Below are 19465 nucleotides of genomic sequence, written 5' to 3'. Positions count from 1 at the left end.
GTGTTGTCTCGTCGCAGTGACCCCAGGACAAGATTGGGTACGAGCTGAGGTCAGACAGGTTGAGTCACCAGTGTGACGCAGCAGTGGTATAACAATTCCAGCCAGCAATGGCTGTACGTGGCCATAATGTAAACATTACATATTTTATACGTGTAAATAGTATTAATGTTAGACTACAGTCAGATATCGTAGTTTGATGCACATTGAGGTCCTTAAAGGGCAACTTCTCTTATCCACAAATGTACTTATCCGTGACCCTGTCTCCGACATTATCAAGAGAGGATTACCACAATCAATTGTGCGTACAGATATTATATTCATAAATATACTCTACAAATTATCCGAATAGATCGATAAAAGTTCGGATGATCAAAAACAAATATTTGGGATTATTCCCAAGACGGAAGTGATGCGACTGAAACAACTTCACTTGCTATCGGTAAACGAAAGAGTGGACTATGAGACTCTCATTTTTTCTTAAATCTATCCATGGTCACACCCGCCAACTTTGCGATCTACTGTAACGGTACATTCCCGCCCGCTCAGCCAGCTCTGGCCCTCCTCTGCACGCCATCCCCGCTCCTGGTCACCATCGGAGGTCGTTCCCTCAGTCACTATGGCCCTGCCCTCTTGAAATCACCACCCATCCATCTCCACCTCTCCGACTGCCTCCTTACGTTGAAGTCATTCCTCAAAACCTCCCTCTTTGGTAGCGCCTTTCCCACCTTCCCTTGCCATCCTCCATGGCTGCCGCCCTTCCCTTTGTCCAGTGTTCATTACCGTTTGGCACTTTGACACGTTTAGTGTCGTGATTCATCACCGTGTACGTTAAGTCAAGTAAGATGACGCCACTACAGCTTATTTCCCACCAAAAGTGGTGTCACGTGACATTCACTTATGTCACTTTTGTGAGCTGAAGACACATTGGTATAGAACATAATTTAAGTGGTCCGAACATTTCAACCTTTGCCTCAAATATCTGAGAATAAAATGACGTAATTTTTTTTGTTATATGAAACTCATCCCTAGGAGATTATACATCAATAATATAATGTGAAAGAAGGTTGAGCTTCACTGTGTAAAAAAGTAACAAATTGAATGCGAGATTTCTGACGTGCCTAACATTCGATTGCGATCATTGGTTGAATGAGCCTTTGCAGCCGAAACATTATTTTTCCCAATAAAACTTCGGACCTTGCGAAACTTGTGTTTAGTTATTGATGTGTGATTGCAACGAAGCTCCGCAGGGGAGCGGGTTGACAGCCATAGTGCCGCACGGAGCCAGACAGACTGCACGAAGCCGATGAAAAAGAGTTTCACTCATATACCGGTAGACGACAAAAATTTGAAGTTCAAACAAATACGCATCATAGTGCAAATATGTTTGTAAACGTATCACTTAATACATGATGGTTTACATTTTTTTCAGTCGATGTTTTATAAACAACGCAAAAATTGTGCTAGCTTCTGCCAACTCTAGAGCAAAAAAAAATATGTGTAATTTCGCTTGATATGTGGATGTATATAATTGTTGACCTTTACCCATTTTTCTTTAACATTGTTCATTAATTCTTTATGTGGAAACGAATTGCGTTGTTGTCTTATTTGGGTTATATTCATTTAGGGTGATAGTACTCATTTCATAATACAACAGCGATTCAGCTGGTTTCACCCTGTCGAATGTTATGTTCCCCAAGTTTCCTTTTTTCTATCCCTTGAGATGGTGGCAGTTGGAAATGTTTTGAAGCTATTATTAAAATGTGAAAGTGTACTCTTGTGTAATTGTGCCATGCCAACATTTATGACATTCCTTGGCTCACATTTATACGTTTCTAAATGGCATTATTTACATTGTACTAGCCTAGACGGATTCATTTCTATAGCAGTGGCAGAACAAATATGCCTTAAATTGACAAGGGATATCATCAACGAAGTACGTATTGCATTAAAAGATAAATAGGCATTTACTGTATTGCAACAATGGTCACCAAAATGGTAAAAATGTTGCAGAGGAAATAATTCTGTGATCGGGAACAAAGCCCAGCAGCAGTGAGAAGGCCGTGCTTGCTGGTTTTCTCTGTTTTTCTGTAACTTCAAAATAGCTAAGGAATGAAAGAAATGAGGGGAAAGTGTGAGCTAATATACTGCCTGGAATTGGAGCTGGAGTGAAATAAAAAAAGGAACATTTTTCCATATACAGGCAAAAACAGGGCGGCCCACGACCACGCAAAAAAAACTGGCAGGAATGTAACTCCAAGGTTGTCAGAGGTATGTGAGGAGAGGGTGAACGCTCTGATGGACCTGGATATCTTTCAGCTGCGCTTTCCAAATAAGGGCAAAGGAGGAGATGCAGCTACAAGTTTAAAGTCCCGCGGAGTGGCTGGGAATACAGATTCCGCTGTATATATTTGATTAAATACGCTACTGAATCACGTGTTCCTATGAAGTAATTCAATACATAAGTAGGGTATCTTTGTAAAACAACATGATTTGACAGTGAAAAAGTAACGAGACGTTTAACTCCTAAGTCGTTTCATATAGATGTGAAATAAAGTGTGTACGCATTAACACGACCGTAGTGTGAAACGTTGCTGTCAAATAAATTAGCTTCGTGTATTTGTCATTCTAATAAGTCGAGTCACGTCATTAATTGAAACGTATCTAAACGGCGTTAATTCCCATTGCCTGCTAAAAAAAAGCCCCCAACATGCATTCTAGCAAATGGGGCGTGTTAAAACCTGGGGCGTAACTCAAGGCAAGCGAGGCGTCACGCGGGGGACTCTTACGGCGAAGGAGCTCCCGCGGAGTTTCCTCTAAAGCCCGCTGCGTGGGTATGCGACCTGACAGAGACCTCCGTCTGTCTGGTGAGTTGATCCGCGGTGGCGCTGGTGGTGGTGGCGGTGGAAGAGCGTCTTCAGGGGCTTGCCTGCGAAGCGCGCCTGTGGGTGCGCGCGTGTGCGCGCGTTTGTCCCCTGCGAACGGGGATGGGGGTGGGCGACCGCCAGCCTTTCTATCGAAAGCCATTCTAAATAGCAGGTATAGCAACTTTCACTGAGCTCTTTACGAGCTCCCTTTCTTTTCCAGATGAGCAGTCTCGAAGGCGTTTTACACGAGAACTTGGCTTAATAATTGAACGAGCATTCGACGCCTTTGGTGAGAACAGTTCTCGTGATAAATGAACAGTGAAATAAATAGATTGTTACAGAGAGGTGCTTTGTTTCTGAAGCCAACTTTACTACGGTCATTAAGTGTTACAATTCGGACTACAAAAGTCTTTAGTGGTGTGTGATGTTTGCAAGTTGAGGTCGTGTTGTGCGTAACAGTTGTGTGTGTTGATGCTTGCGAGTGTGTGTGTGTAACTTGTCATTTGAACCCTTTGATTTATTTTAATGCCAAATTGTCCAGTTTTGTTTGAACCAATGATTAACAAGACAAGCGTTTACCTGTGTTTCATACTAACGCTTTCAACATTTTGAAAAGCATAAATGAAGTACTTATTTGTTCAACAAAGCTATATTGTACACGTGTCACCATGATAATAATCTGCAGAGTTAAACATTTGTTTCTTAAATTCCCCAAAACTACTCACACTGGCTCTTCAGCCATCTTTATCAGTGTTTCCTCATATAGTGGAGTTTAATATATTAACACGAGTTTTTTTCCTTGCAAGCATTCTAAATGTTAAAGAGTATCAAGTAAGAGCTCTGAGTCAAAGCACAACACGTGTAATCATAGTGCATTTGGTATATAAAAAAAACTGTTTGCGTAAGTGAATATTTTAATAAGTAAGCAAATAGAGGACCGTGTGTTATATTAAAAGTAAACAGACATCTGTGCCCCAATAACGTAATCGGGAGAATAACAATTTTCAAGCCAGTGCTGTTGAGGCTGAATGTCTTATGGGACATTTTTTCTTACTCAAACTCACATTGAAGTTAAAAAACAAAGTGTTATTAGGTTACCCATACACAGCAACAGTCGTTAAGAACAATATTTCCCATTTGTATACCTTGCTGGAGAAATGTTAAGGCATTTTACCGCTTTAACCTTACGGTTACTCGCATTTAAAAAGTAAAAGGGAAAGAATGGTGAAGAACTTATTTTTTGTCCAAGCTGACACAAACCAGTGGAAGGTTGCAAATAGCCAGACACGTAAAACAGCAGGCGGGACTAACTAGCGGACGTGTAGCGTTGCCAGACCATAGCAGCACTGTGCTAAATCCTGTAATTACAGGACTCGGTGGCACGGTGACAAATGCCACATGCCAGGGAGAGGGCGGTACCAGTTTGTGGTTTAAATTGCAGCTGCGTCGGATGGGATGCCGCTGCATTTTCTGAGGCTTAAGTGAAAACCCATGCAACTTCAAGCTCGGATTTTGAAGATTTAAAAAAAAATGTATGTGCTTGTGTGCGTTGCATTTAATGATTTTCGGTTAGTTGGATGTTTAAAGTCATGTTTATGTAAACAAAGAAATACGTACAGTAGAATAATTCACCTCGAAAAATTTTCTTTAACAAAAAAGTCTCAAAGTAAACTTAAGTGCTACGTAAAATAAGTGGTTGTAAAGTTTTGATACGTTGATTATAGTGGAGCAAATGCAATTGAGCAATTGCTGTCGTGTCTTTTATCATGGTGCAATGAAAGGTATAATATAAGCAATGCCACTTTTTGCAACGTAATATATCCCTTGACATTCTAAAAATGACGCCAATGTCATTGTGAGACACATATGAAGATTACAACCGTCACCGTCATTTGACCGTGCCATGAGAACATAATGGCTTACTCTTTGCACAGTTTATTGCATGATCATTACCTATGCCAACAGGAGAGCAGAGAGGCCCGCGTGTTCAGCATGCAAAGTGCGCAGTTGTAATTGTCTCTGCTTGTTATTTGCCCCGGTTTCAAAGATCAGAAACTGTAACCAGATGGCCACTAAGAGGTGCGTGTGGTGTCGACAGTCGGTAACATTGGGCTCAACGCTTGTTTGCAAACTTCCGTTCGTTGAGTTTGGGTGTTTGAAAATGATACCCCGTGTTTTAGGTTGACCCTAAGATGCATTTTGCGTTGTTGAAGTTAAAACAAATTTTTGTATAAAAATAACCTTTCTTCAAGAACTCTTCCGTTGTTAAAAATAATGACAACGTGCAGGGTTTGATTTTGACGCACCAGTTCCAACAATGGGCGAGTTTATTACAGCCCCCAACTCTGTCCACTCAGCAGTCTAAACGGGTACACCAAAGTCCATCTGCAGGTTGCGTGTGGTGGGGTAAAGCGTGGGTGGACCCACCTCTTCAAAGACGTCTGGGTCAGCATGGAAGAGTAGACCAAAAATTCTTCTAGACACACTGTCCGGAGCTCCCTCTGATGGACTGTCTGGGGCTTCCTCGAGTGAAGAGCCTTCTGCCGACAGTGGCATGAGCACTTTTCAGGGTTGCACCTTTACCGCCTTTTATTCTTTGTAATGCTTTTAAGTAGAGGCTGATGGGAAAGCCCTCGTGCAGTGCATGATCGAGTCCACGCAAACAACCCACACACCCTCGGTGAACAAATGATGGAAGCAAGATATGTAATATAGGGACACAGAGCCTGGATAAGTTAATAGTGTGCACTGGTTGTTTGGATGTTAGAGGTTTACAATTTAAGCAGTTATGATGAATATCTGTTTTAATAAAAAAAAGGTTTTATGGCACCAAAAATTTTAAAGTTTTCGAAGGGATATTTAATTTTCAAGTCCAATACAAATTCAGTTCAATCCCAGGTAACGTGAAGAGCTGAAATTATTTCGTACAGGTCAGCAAAGTTGTCATTCTGTGTCTACAACCATTGTGGCATAACAGGCAATACGCAAGATGTAATGTTAATTGCAGTGAAACACAGAAGGTAACCCTAGTGATTTCAAACTCTAATTTTCACTTTTATATGAATGGAATCTGCTGTACTTTTACATTTACTACAGCATATTAAGAGCGTTCTATCAGAGCAACCACAAGCTTTAATAGATCATCATGTTATCGCTAATAAACAGCTGTGGAAATTGTTCCAAACATGAATATTGTAATGCTTGATTCCCCAAATAAATAAATGGTTATATGATTGCAACCAAAATGTATTCACAATTAAATGTATTATTTAAAAAAAAAACTTCAACCATGCCACACTTTTACAAAGCTCTGTTAATCATGAATCGATTAAGCAATTGATATTTAACACCAGTTAATCACACCTGAGTTGGAAATGATTTAATTATATTTCTAATAGACAATTTGGCTTTACTTGTATTTAAATGTGGTAATCTGTAAAAAAAAAGTGCGCGTGAAAGGTTGTTTTTGTATAGGCTGTTATCTTGTAATGTCTTGAGTCAAGACATATAACTATCACCATAGCAGGTAGGGTTCTCATTGATCCTGAAAAAATAAATGTTTGCACTGCTAGGCAACTCATACTGAGCAAACAAACTGATCGTTTCCAGGCATATGAACCTTATGGCGGTACCCCCGGGGTCCCATAAGCCCCCGGCTCTCGCCTAAAACATCAAATTAGAATGTAAACAAAATCTTTGCTTTTTTCACCAATGGCTTTGAAAAATGGTCGAAAGTTTTGTCTTGTCAAACTTTGCCTTTAAAACTGGAAACTACTTACCTACAGTACCTCTATTTAAATACACTATAAAAATAATTTACACCCCTCTGTCAATCATCGTGTTTCTCAGTGTGGCTTTGTGAACACACTTTGTAAACAGTACGTAAAATAGTACGCGTTTTCAATGCGCTGTTCATATTGTAACAAGCGTTTATACCAATGCTACTCTACAGAGTCGTGGGTCGCCGTTCCTCTTATCCGCATTGATACGAGCGGTATGTGGGGACTACGGTTTAACCGCAAAAAATATATATTATCAAACAGGAGGAATTAACGGTGCAACGCATCTCATCTGTTAAATATCTGCAGGTAATAGGATTGTCATCGATTGATCCTGGCTGCAGACATTGGTAGGTCACAAATAATAATGAAGATAAGAGAGCAATTTCACTGTATTATGCATACTGTTATGATAAATAAAAGACTTAGGTCGTGTAGGCAGTTTGAGCAGCTTTGGATAAGACTTATGATCCTGATAATTGTTTATTTACCCTTTTATCTGGAAACAAAGCTGACACCTTTTTTACAAGGAGTCATGTTTGCATTGACCACAATACCTGCGGTCGGAATGCAAAAAAAACACAACTCTGATAATGTATGCACTGTCCTTGAAATTGATTGGTCCACACCCGAGACAGCTTTTCTTAGAGCCTAGTCTCACATGGTGTTGGACCAGATGACGCCAAAAGGCGCACTTATGATCCTGCCCATACCCGAGCATGGAGTGCATTCGCTTGTTCAGCTCTTATGCACATTCGTCCTCGCTGCTGCGCTTGGACGACATGACAACAGAATGATCCGCTCCAGGTGGGACTGAATCGCCAAAATTACATTAATTAATTACGATTTTGACTTCCGTTTATTCGGGACCCCGGGGTCCTGCCATAAGGTTCATATATCCGCGTAGTGGTACACTCAAACACTGTTTTGCTCCTCTGGAGGACATGTGCACGTATCTCCTATGCTTGTTATTCAAGAGCAATGGCCCTTAATGCAGTTGTCAAGATCTGACAGTAAGTTCTATTCTACATGCCAGCTCTGCTTAAGCATTTAATTGAATGCCACTGTTGGGTAATATTTGCCTTGTATTCCAATTAATAATTGTCAGGGTGCAAAAGCCAGATATGAATTGAAGCCACAGGTTTGAAAATGTATTAGAATTTTCGACCCCCCCCGCACCCCGCTAAAGCCACATGATAGAGCACAAAAACTTTCGATCGAATCTTTGCTTACATTGTAGCCCCATGGTTTAGTCTGAGGCGGGATGGATGGCAGGTTATACATCTGTGATTGCCACTTTGGCGTGCACACAAACCAAATGTGAGCAGTGGCGTTATCTGCGGGAGTTGCAGCACAACGGAGTTCGCTTTACTGGGGGGAAGCTTGCAGCTGCTTGAAGCAGCTGATTGCCCCCTAAACCGCCATCTATTCTTGAGCGGAGATCTTGGGCCTGTGGTTAGACGCGTGAAGGTCTGCCTTGGGGCCTCTAGAGGGTCTGTGCGATTTGCAGAGACCATCTCTAGCATATGTTCGGAAACTGGAGTAGGTGTTACAATTATAATTCATGAGCACACGTATTAATCAATCAGTGCTGACAGTATTTATTATTATTACCAATCACCATTTTAATATTCAATGAAGTAAGTTTAAAAGGCGTATTTAAATACAAGACGTAAGTTAAAGTTGATTATAGCAGCAGAAATGAGTTTTGTTTTTAGTGGCTGGACTGGAAAATCTGGATTTTGTGGAGTTGCCAAGCAGGTGTGGCAGAATTAAAATAATGAAAATTTAATTCAACACAATAATTGTGTCCAATAACTACTGACCACACCTGATGTTGGCACGCTCATGGCAACTGTCACCCTTTGTGATGATTCATGAAAAAATAAACCCCTTTAAAATATTGTTTTTATAATGAGTAGAAGTGTGGCAATATTGTATCGCATTCAAATTAATTATTATACAATGCTCGCCAAGAAGGTGAAAAGTTAATGTTTTAAACAAATTTGAGAAAAAAAATTCGAGTTGAAACAAAAATATCTCTTTTTACATTGTTTAATAATGTCAAGATATATTTCACGAATGTTAATTTACAAAATGCTGCACAAACTTAAAACGTTTCACGATTGTTTGCAATGCATATTTCTGCTAGGCAAGCAGTTGACTGATGCAGCATTGTCGAACAAGACAAGCGGAATGCTGTCATGTGCCGGCCCTCAAAAGGGAATTATACAATTCCTTGCTTCTTGACTCCAGAAATAATATGCAATCTCTATTAATCATGCATTTGCACAGGAAACGCTTGGCATCCGCGGTGTTGATCCCACACCGGGCTGTTAACCCCGAGTCTCTGTGTTCTCTCGGCTAAAACCCGCCGTGCCTTGGGCCTTCTGGGGGCCTCTCCGACTGAAGAAGACTGCACGCCCCCTGCTCATTAAGTGAAAATATGCACCTCTGATGCTTGATTTCCATTTAGTGCCCTGGCACTCGCCCAACTTGGACTGCCTCCACAGTATTTTAAACTCAGCTGCAAATTTCACAAGCGGAGCCATTGTTCTCCCTTCATATATTAATTTAATGCTTTCGGCACATCTGCTTGCGGAGCGAAGTAAGAGCCCTTCTTAGGACGTTTTAAACGCTCTTGTGCACCACTTTCGAACAATGGAAATTTGAGCTTACAGTGAAACCTACTCTGGTGTTATTCTGAAATTATGCACGTGAGCTACGTATCGTACAATGTATTCCACTTTGGCGCTTGGATACTACTTTTGGGTATGTAGTTGTATTTGCACTGTACGGCCTTCATATATATATGACTAGTTATGAGCGTGTGTGTTTTGTTGTATCATATTTATCACTTGCAATTTGTACAGGGGGTCAATTTAACCATCGTCACTACGGGGTAGATGCACGTGCGTGCTATTTTGTGAGGAATCAACAATGGTCAATCCTATGGACAGACAGGAGCCCAGCATGGCAATGTCAGTCCCCAGTTACCATCTCGCTGTTCGTTCGAGTAGACGGGGACTGATTCATTTGATTGTGCAACACAGGCAATGCTCGTTTATCCAGGGCAATGGGGGAGAAGGTTCCGCCCAATTAAATGAAACAAAAACACGCTCGATGCACAACACATGTCAATTCACAATACAGTGCAGCGTATTTATTATGCACCTACATAGAATATGGGCGAAATCATACAATGTATGAGAATATGAGTCACTGACTCTCAACGAGTGATTAGCAGCACATTATAGAACTAGCACTCAAGTAAATGTATGATAATTGTTTTTCACAAGCATGATAAATTACAATCTGGGTAATCACCCCACGGATAGTGAGTATGCTGTCCATGGACATGACAATCACGCTAAAGGGTCAATTGATGTTGTGTAGCTTTAGTACAGTATAGAGATCTATAAAGAATATGTAATTGATGTGTTACGTTTAAGTGATGTACAGTAACGTAACCTGCAATATAACGCATTCAAATACGGGAGTGCTTTTCTATTGTGCCTATGTCTTGTTGGTGTTTGTAAGAGTGCCATTAATCTCTCTCGGTTGTTGTTTTGCGTAAGCTACATCCTCACCCAAGGACACCATATATAACGCAGCTTAATGTCAACGTGTCGTTTAAACAGAGGCGCTACTGAACAGATTGTAAACTTGTGATACCTATTAAAGATGGCCGGAGGTGTCGTTTGGAATGTGCCTTTGCTTTGGCAACGTGAGCATGTTACTTGATATAGGTGCAGGTGATCCCACTTTACAATGAGTTCAATTGTCTTCACTCAGCAGTCACTTGTGACGTCACTGCCATTGTGAAATTAGAGGATACATTTAAACAAAATGGCAATTCTACACTCTTTAAGATGTTATCTCCCTCGACCCCGACCCTGTTGATTTGGAGTTTGCGTGCTCCCTCTCCCCGTGGCGGTCGCATGTATCTTTCTCCAGGTCCTCCGGTTTTGCTCCCCTCCACATTTAGAAACTTGTGTTGAGATTATTTGGCTGCTGTGAGTTGGCTATGTACGGTGCGAAAGAAGTTCAGCAGACATTATGTGCGTACATAAAGCCACTGCGAACTATCACGCGTGGTCAAGTTGCCTCTGGAACATAGCTCAGTGGGCTTTACCTGGTAAATTAAAATACAGGCTGCTTCAAAAAAATGTTAACACATATATGGGACTAGTTTATATTGGAAAAAAAGAATGGACAATACACAATAACATGATGGCAAATGTTTATTAATAGCTTTAAAAAGTCAGTCTCAACTTGTTCAGTGGTTCTTCACTGCAACGTCCGCGGACCACTGGTGGCCTTTAATGCAGCCCCCGACAATACACAACAAGTGAAAACAACACCCCCTTGCGGGCCGGTGTGGCGGCCCTCACACTGACGATGTCTTCTTCGGCGAAAATGAAAACGAGTGAAAAGCGCTGGTTTAAATTTCGATTTAAAGCTTTCGTGACTGCAGGGATTCATCTTCTTGGTTCTTTCGGTAAAGTCACGTAGAAGGGAAGTAATAAAATAATAATACAAATTATTATTTTATATTATTTTATTATAATATTTTATTATATATATTTTTTATTACTTTATTATTTCCCTTCTACGTGACTTTACCGAAAGAACCAAGAAGATGAAGCGCTGGTTTAGTTGCTATGGGGCGAAGTGTGCATTGTCACATGCTCGTGTTATGTACGCAAACTTGCGTACATAACACGAAGAATTGTGCCAATTACCGAATGCGTATACCGGGTGTCAGGCTTGTAATGGTATTGCCATGGAGGTCGCTCGAGGACAACGCAACATCAAAGCCACGCAAATTCGCACCTGATTAGCAGCATCCAGATGGATACGTGCTTATATGAGCGAGCTGCGCATGACATCAGGGCCATCTGTGCATACACCAGCCCCATTCTACAACATTTTGTACATTTCAGGGGTATGAAAATCTGATCAGATGCGCAGTCAATTGCAGTGCTCGTGTTACCCTCCGTTAATTGAATATACCGTACTGTGCTACATTGTTGTGTTTGTATATATATGTGTACAGTGGTGTGAGTGTGTGTCAGTTGACTGATAAGCGCACGTGTTCCAGTTAAACTACAAGGTGTCAATCGTGCAAAGAGACTTAATGCGAATAATCATTTACGATCACCGTATATTCCATAACAGGGAATGGTGGGACAGCGGTTTGTGCACTGCGCTTTGAACATGGTGACCTTGGTTCACGGCTAACATCAGTGTCAAGTGAAATCTGAAACAGCCAGGTCCCCACCCGCCAACCCACACCTCCCACCCCCTCCAAGCCACACTGACCAGCATGGATAAGTACGGTCAAACAACCCCCTTCACCAACGTGGGATGAGGAGGCCTTTGTCCATCAGTGGATTGGCAAAAAGGGCTGTTTACGCAGTGTGCGGCTACATGCAAGTCACTGCAGTCGTGAAACACTTGCAATTTGTAACAAATGATTGAGTGATCACTGCCCGTCTCGATCTTAATTAATTTATTCTTGGATGTGAACAGGCATGGCATTGCTTGGAAACCGTTTGGATGCGACTTATGATCACGAATACAGTAATGTGCGCCCTTTCAAATATGTGTACGTTTATATGCGCGTGTTTATGAAAATATCAACACATTCACATGTCCATACATATGGTTGCGTATGTGTGCCGTGCATTCATGATTGCTATATGGTTTTATTTTACCGATGAATGCTGTGATTTAAAACACATGCTGTATATTCTCTGTGTGTTCGCGGATGCTTGGCAATTGTGTTTGTCGTTACATTTTCACATAAATTATCTAAGTAACTATTTTTCTATCAAAAATAAAACACGTCTATTTCATACCGTATCAATAATGGTAAAGTGTAACCACATGGTAAATTACGCATACAGAGTGACTGAGAAGCAACGTTTGAAAATATTTCACGGAGCAAATTTGGGGTTTATAACCACTGTTGCATCGCTGTATTTAAATACAAGATTACATGCAAATCTGTCCCGTGAACAGACTAAAGTACGGTGACAAATGCAGCCTGAATAATTATCTGTCTTACGAAAAACCTGTACATTTGCATGTTTCGTGGTTATCAGTTAAGGCGAGAGGAAAGGCCTCCCACGGCTGCAATCATCCCACAGTCCTGCTGCGATGCCACGTGGTCTCATATCTCCGGCACCCGAGCTGATCATCCTCTTCAGCGCGCATATTTCGCATGTTCATCTTTCAGTTTAATTTATTTGGTATAGCCCTGTGAGCCATTCGGCTCTCGAATCGGGTGCAACCGCAACAAACAAAAACATGAACAAGAAAACATCTTAAAGTGACTATGCGACTAAGTGCAAACAGAAAATCCAGGAAAAAAAAACATAAAAAAATTCCAGAAAAAATCACCGTACACCAACGTTGTGTGCAAAAATCCCAGTGGGATGCAAGTCAAACAACAACCTCAAGACAATTTAGATTAAGGCCATCTGTAGTCAAATCCCTTGTAATTCATCTGTCGACAATTTTGGGACTCATTGAGTAGGCCTAAATAACGCAACTGAATTCTAAAATAGGCGAGAAGAAAGTTGTCCAAATAAACGTTTCTGTTTACGTGACAACCCTTACTAGTTGGTTGTGTGGGGTGGGGGCGGGTTTTAACGACATATTTATATATTTACGCGATCTAACCCAAAAAAAAACATCTTATGGATGATATTGGTCGCGAAAGCCTACGTGTTAAAACTAGATTCGAAGCTTTCGTGACTGCAGGAATTACTCCTTGGTTCTTTCGGTAAAGTCACGACGTGTTAAACCAAATAAATGCTATCTCCGCACGTGTTCATCGAAAGAAAAGAAAAATCTCTGCCCGGGAGCATTCTGTTACCTGCAGTAATAGCAAATTACCTTTCACCTTCACAGCTTCAGCAGGGGGCTCAAGTTACTCCATAATAGACTCAGTGGAAATGGGAAAATGTGCCTTGAGAAAGACGACGACGACCTGCCTTTGGCGGATTTTACTTAGGCGTGTCACTGCAAAGTGACTCAGTTGCCATTAGGGCTGAACAATTTGGGGAAAATATCTAATTGCGATTTTTCTGACAGATATTGCGATTTGATTTGCGATTACATTTTTTTAAAGTCAAGCTTCATTTCAATATTCACTGTGTAATAGATTTAAAACATGTGATGAGCATTACCACATGATACCATCAAAATATGAACTGCTCTATATATTCTAATGCAAAGATGAGCACTTAATATATATTAATAGCTTCCAACGTATTTATTAAAATGTTTTAATTGAAATAGAGCAATCAAACATAGAACAATTGTTAAGTTAAATAAATAAAGTTATAATAATAATAAAAATATAACAATTCCAATAAGAAAGTAATAGGACGTTTCAAATCGCAAAAAATCTCAACCTTTGGGGTTTACTAATCGCATTGTTTCAGATTTCGATTTGAAATCGATTAATCGTTCAGCCCTGCTTGCCATTCACAGCGGAAATGATCAACTTTGCCCCAAAGCTGCGTGTAACGTTGCGTTTGCAGCCATGACTATCAACGTGAATGAGTTTGCTCAGTCATCTGGCAGTGAATGAATGAAGTTGATTCTACCCCCTTGGGCCATATACCAATTGTCAGTTCGGCAGCTGCTACATAATGTTCGTAACCTAAGGTAAAATGATAGTAAACATTCCAGATACTAAATGTCAAACGGCCTCCCTGTCTGTAAATATATTTTTACAGTATATGTATACCGCGTGTATGTGTGTTTTAAAAGGTATATAGACACATAAAATATAGGTTAAATGTCGGCAAGGGCTTTGAATAGTTGCTAAAAAGAAAGTGCTCATAAAATGGACCATCCAGCTCAATGTTGTCCTGGAAATCATTGCCTTGAATGAGTTACAGTTGGTAAGCAATATGGAGGCAAACTTTGCAGAATGTATCAGAACAGATGCCTATGTTTGCACCCACAAGCTTGACATGTTTGCTGAAGCGGGGCCTTTTTCCAAGTAAATTCGATAAACGTTGACTTTTATTCAAAGTCATGACGTTTATTCGCAAATCTTTTTTTATTTTGCTGTGACGAATTAAGTGTATTTAATTGTTCAGGGAATTTAAAGTGATATTAGAATGTACTGAATATCCACGTCCCTTTAACTGATATATTACTACTCAGCTTCACCATTAAAAAGGAAAACATGTTGCATACGTTTACAGCCCAGAAGCAGACCTGGATAAATTTCCCTAATCGTAATTATACAGCCTCTGCATGCCATGTTGTGCAAGACTCTGACGTCATGCAAGTCTCCATAAAGGCTCAGATGCGTGCGTTGTTGTTTGCGAACCCAGTTGAAGCTGACTTGTACAAGTTCGCTCGTGGGTTTTTGGAACAGAGCAAGGTTTATTTTTCCATATACGCTGCAACGTTGCCTATCGGACCTGCTGGGGACTGTGTATGCACACATGTGACATTTACTGTTTATTTATTTTTCCAAAAGTTTGTCATCAGCCAAAACTGGATAGTGATAGTGGTTGACATTGTGATGTGATTTTACGGATACATTTGATCATGGCATTATATAGAGTAATAGCAGTACTAGATTAAATATTGTAAAAAAATTGAGATGAAGAGCTATTGAATGTATTATATTTATAGAGGGTGTTGCATTACATGTTTACATCATGTTATGCCACGAATTAATCTGAGCTATACTGTAGCGAGAATATAATTAATTCAGAATATGGACAACCCCATGCCAAGTTACGTTGGATACTTGCACTTGCCATATTTGCTTTAACCTTTTAAAAATGATGTGTGATTATGACGAGTTCCCAGGAACCACAAGCCACTACATTCACTACATCGTTAAAAAAATTATAATTGAATCGAATCATGACCATGATTTGCCACATTCAATGAATGGCAACAGAGATTAAATGTATTGCCCCTATGAACGTAAAGTTGTAGCGCAGTGTTTAGCACGCTGCACCAACCCTTTGACCTAAGTTAAATTCCAGGCCACGACTTGCATCAGTGGCAACTGATTCCTCCCCATTTTACCATCTCACATTAACCAGTGTAGTGAAGTATAGTCAAATCCCCTCAGGACCGGCATGGCATGAGGAGACTCTGTATCCATTGGTGGATGGAAAATTGTTGTATCTACACGTACTTGTTAATACACTGCCTTTCCACAGTGTACTTATTGTTGATATATAAAGCTTGATTATTCAGCTGGATTATACATCAAGCTTGTACTTATGTGCATGTTTTTTCTTTGTAGAAATATTTTCATTTCTTTTTAAATATTCGGGGTCATACTGCACTTGGTTTGCAAAACATTTTTAACACTTGGAAAAATACCTCTTTTTTATTTCACAAGTAATGTTTTCATTACAGAACATAGTTGTAAATTAAAATCTTGTGCATATTATGTGTGTTTTTTTAATCCCCTAACTAAACTGTATTATTCATTCCCACATGGCCCCTAAGTTAGCATTAAGTACTGTGCTCTATTTAAAGAAGTATATGTTTGTACAAAGTGATGCTGTCTGCTCTGTGTCTTTCTAATCGGAAAGGTCGCTCAGTCACAACAGTACAGACCTTGCGCCAACCACAGGCATGGCTCTGTCTTCAGCTGCAAATAATTCTTTTTCACAGTTCATACATCACTTTAAATTAACTTTCCCACAAGACAGCTTACATTCTTTCCTATTTCCTTTATTAATGACAGACTGATAAGCTGCACGGTTTATTTTGCAAATGGAACATTTTTGTGGAGTAACATAGTAACTTTGTACGATAAAAATAGCTCGATGTTTAATGTACCGTTTTGTAGTACTTTGAAGGGCATAAAGTGCAATACTTAACTCCATTCAGTGGATTTGTTCCGGAAGTTGTATTTGTGATTAAGATTTTATCTACGACAAATGCTGAACAGAATGTGGTTGGTGTTGACAGAGCAATGTAATTTGGCACTGCAGTTTTCTCGAATCAGCGTTATTCAGTATTTGCTTTTAAAACACTGCTATAATAATTGTATTAACTTAAGGTCACCACTGTGGTGCAGTAACCCATGAAAGCACAGCAACTTGTTTTGACAAAGGTATTTGGATAATTATTCATTCATCTATATTTCGTAGAGAAAAAATACATTTAGGTAAATTATTGTAAATTGAAAAGTGTGTAAAGAAGCATGGGCAGATGCTGGCTTTGAATTACAAGAAAAAAAACATAGATAGGTACACGTAGATTATAAAACATATACAGCATAACAACATTAATATTGTTAAGTAACATCAGTGGCCTTAGACAGACTACATCCCGAGATGGCAAAAAAAACAATCTCTGGAGACCGGGAGATCGATGATCGATGTTCAATCGCCACGTTGATGCCATTCGTCATGATTTCTCACTTCACAGAGTGGGCCACATGAAGGCTGAAAACTTCCATTCCAAAATTTTGTAACCAGCACCGATCATTATTTCTGAAATGCACACTTACGAGCAGAATCTCCGCTTTGCAAGTTGCTAGTAAAATTTACCTGCACAGTGGCGGAGGTTGAAAGGGTAAAATTTTATGACAAAATGTGGCTTTGGTATGGAAACTAGCCCGACTGACAATCACCCCTTGTGAATTGTTACATCTGCCGTGGATATTCGCCAAGTCTACAATTTTGTATATTTGCACAGTTGTGCTGTATACCACGTGTTGTTTGGCAACTAGCAGGATTGGTGATGCAAAGCATAGTACTGTACGTACACTGATATATTTTTTCGCTCAGTGGCACAGGTTGAGTTATTGTGTAAAATAAAAAGCCCCAGGAAATAAACAAACCATGTTGCATGTCTGCCGCGCAGTGAGGCATTTTACTCAAGTGACTTCCACAGGAGATATATAACCCACGTAAAGTTGTACCGCATGTTGTTCGGCACGTGATCGTCTACATTTCGTTCCACCTTGCTGGGAGCTTCTTCAGTTTCTGCCCAATGTTTTTCTCCAACTTTTCACTCCAACTTTTCACTCCAATGTCTTGCTCCACATGTCGGGCTCTCAGCAACTGCCCTGACGAAGCTCTTAGTAAGTGGTGCAAAAAATACATAGGGCATCATTCCAAATAAATTGGAGAGTAAAACCCAACATCACATTGAAAAGCTGTTTGTGAGGTCTGTTGATGAACTTATACAAAACCGCTGGTTCTTGGTGCAGATATATGCTATGGAAGTTTGGCTCACCAAATGAGGCATGAATGTAAACCATTTCCTTAATGTAAATCCGTCATGATGACCCAACTCTGTTAAAATGCTGCCTGATGTGGTTTATATATCTGCTGTGGAAGCAACTTGACTAAACTGCCTCACTGCAAGGCAGACAACTAACGTGGGCTGATCTTCTTGGTTCTTTCGGTAAAGTTACTTAGAATGGAAATAATAAAATAATAAAAACAAAACACCTGAGGACGGCTGCTTGCGTTGTGGCCGAAACGTCGTGAGAATTATTTTATTATGTTTTATTTTTATTATTTTAATATTTCCATTTTACGTGACTTTACCGAAATAACCTAGAAGATGAATCCCTGCAGTCATGAAAGCTTTAAATCGAAATTTAACGTGGGCTGGTTATTTTCCTGGGGCTTTCTATTGCACACAATAACTCAGTCTGTGCCACTCAGCAATGTATATCATTGCAAAATGCTTTGCATCATCAGGCGTGCTAGTTCAGTCCAGTGTAATACCACTTCACTCCCGACTGGTAAATTAGCAGATTTTCCCACTTCAGCTGCTCTTATGATCTGAATGGTCTCAGTGCCCTCTAAACTGTTGATGATGTGGCAGTCGCCTGGCTCGGCAAGGCGAGCATCAGATACGAATAATGAATAAATAATTAGCCAGAGGAAAGTAGGCCACCATAAGAGTGAGAATGATAATAAGCGATGGATGATCGTGAATACGCTCATCCATAAAGACTGCTTTTGGGCATAGAGGGATATCATTAAATAATTCAGGTTTACTGAAATTATTAAATGGACTATATAAATTGATTGCTAAATCATTTATATTGCGGACTCTTTTTAATCCACAACTAGATGACGGCCTTCCCACACCATGTCAGTTGCAGGGGTCGTTTGCATCAGATATCACTCTCCGCTCATGTTAGTCCATGGTGAGCAACTGAACTCAGGAGACAGGTTCATAGTGAAACTCATGCGCCATTGCGCTACTGTTCCTTTCATACTCTCTAGGTTTGCTTACCAGCTGTGATGTGAAGCTCAAATGGTCATTGTGGTGTTCATCAATGCGGTGCCATCGTATTTTGCAATGAATGACGTAAACTCTATGGGGATTTGGAAAAAGGCACTTAAATAGACTATTTGCATTGGATAGAATTCCATCAAGTCAATATCGCGCCTGCAATGAACCCCATAGATGCATCCGGCACGTTTCTTGACCGAGCACAAAAGGTTTGCACTAGAGTCGGACTCGTGGCCAACATACTTTGGTGTCAGAAATACTGACACTGACATAAATACAGGTTCTCTTCTGTGGCTGCACCTCCCATTTATCAGATCGTTGTGTTACGTGCATTACTCGTCAATGAGTGCTTTTGGTTGCTTGCGCTCCAGTCAGTCCACATGGTAGAACATGGCATGTGAATGGCGTGTTCCAATTGCCTCTGCAAGAGCTGTTCGAACACAATAGTTCTAAATGCCAATTTTATCTACATTGATTCAAAGCTGCACACCTATATTCTCCAATATCCAAAATGTTTTATATGTATGAAAACGCTTTATTTAACTGGAGGTCATG

The 19465-nt window shown here is 40.2% G+C and overlaps 1 protein-coding gene across 2 annotated transcripts in view; it reads left to right on the top strand.

Moving 5' to 3' along the window:
* The first annotated feature begins 2785 nt into the window (after positions 1–2785).
* Positions 2786–19465, top strand: part of LOC144720652 (palladin-like) — a 42283-nt gene continuing 25603 nt past the window's right edge. For both annotated transcript variants that reach the window (XM_078597571.1, XM_078597570.1), the window contains exon 1: positions 2786–2864. The gene's annotated coding sequence lies outside the window, so the exon portion shown is untranslated. The remainder of the gene's footprint in view (positions 2865–19465) is intronic.

Source organism: Lampetra planeri, chromosome 9 (assembly GCF_965212315.1).
Source record: "Lampetra planeri chromosome 9, kcLamPlan1.2.h2, whole genome shotgun sequence".
Lineage (NCBI taxonomy): Eukaryota > Metazoa > Chordata > Hyperoartia > Petromyzontiformes > Petromyzontidae > Lampetra > Lampetra planeri.
The sequence above is the reverse complement of the archived record's forward strand: the minus strand, read 5'-3'. Positions and strand labels throughout refer to the sequence as shown.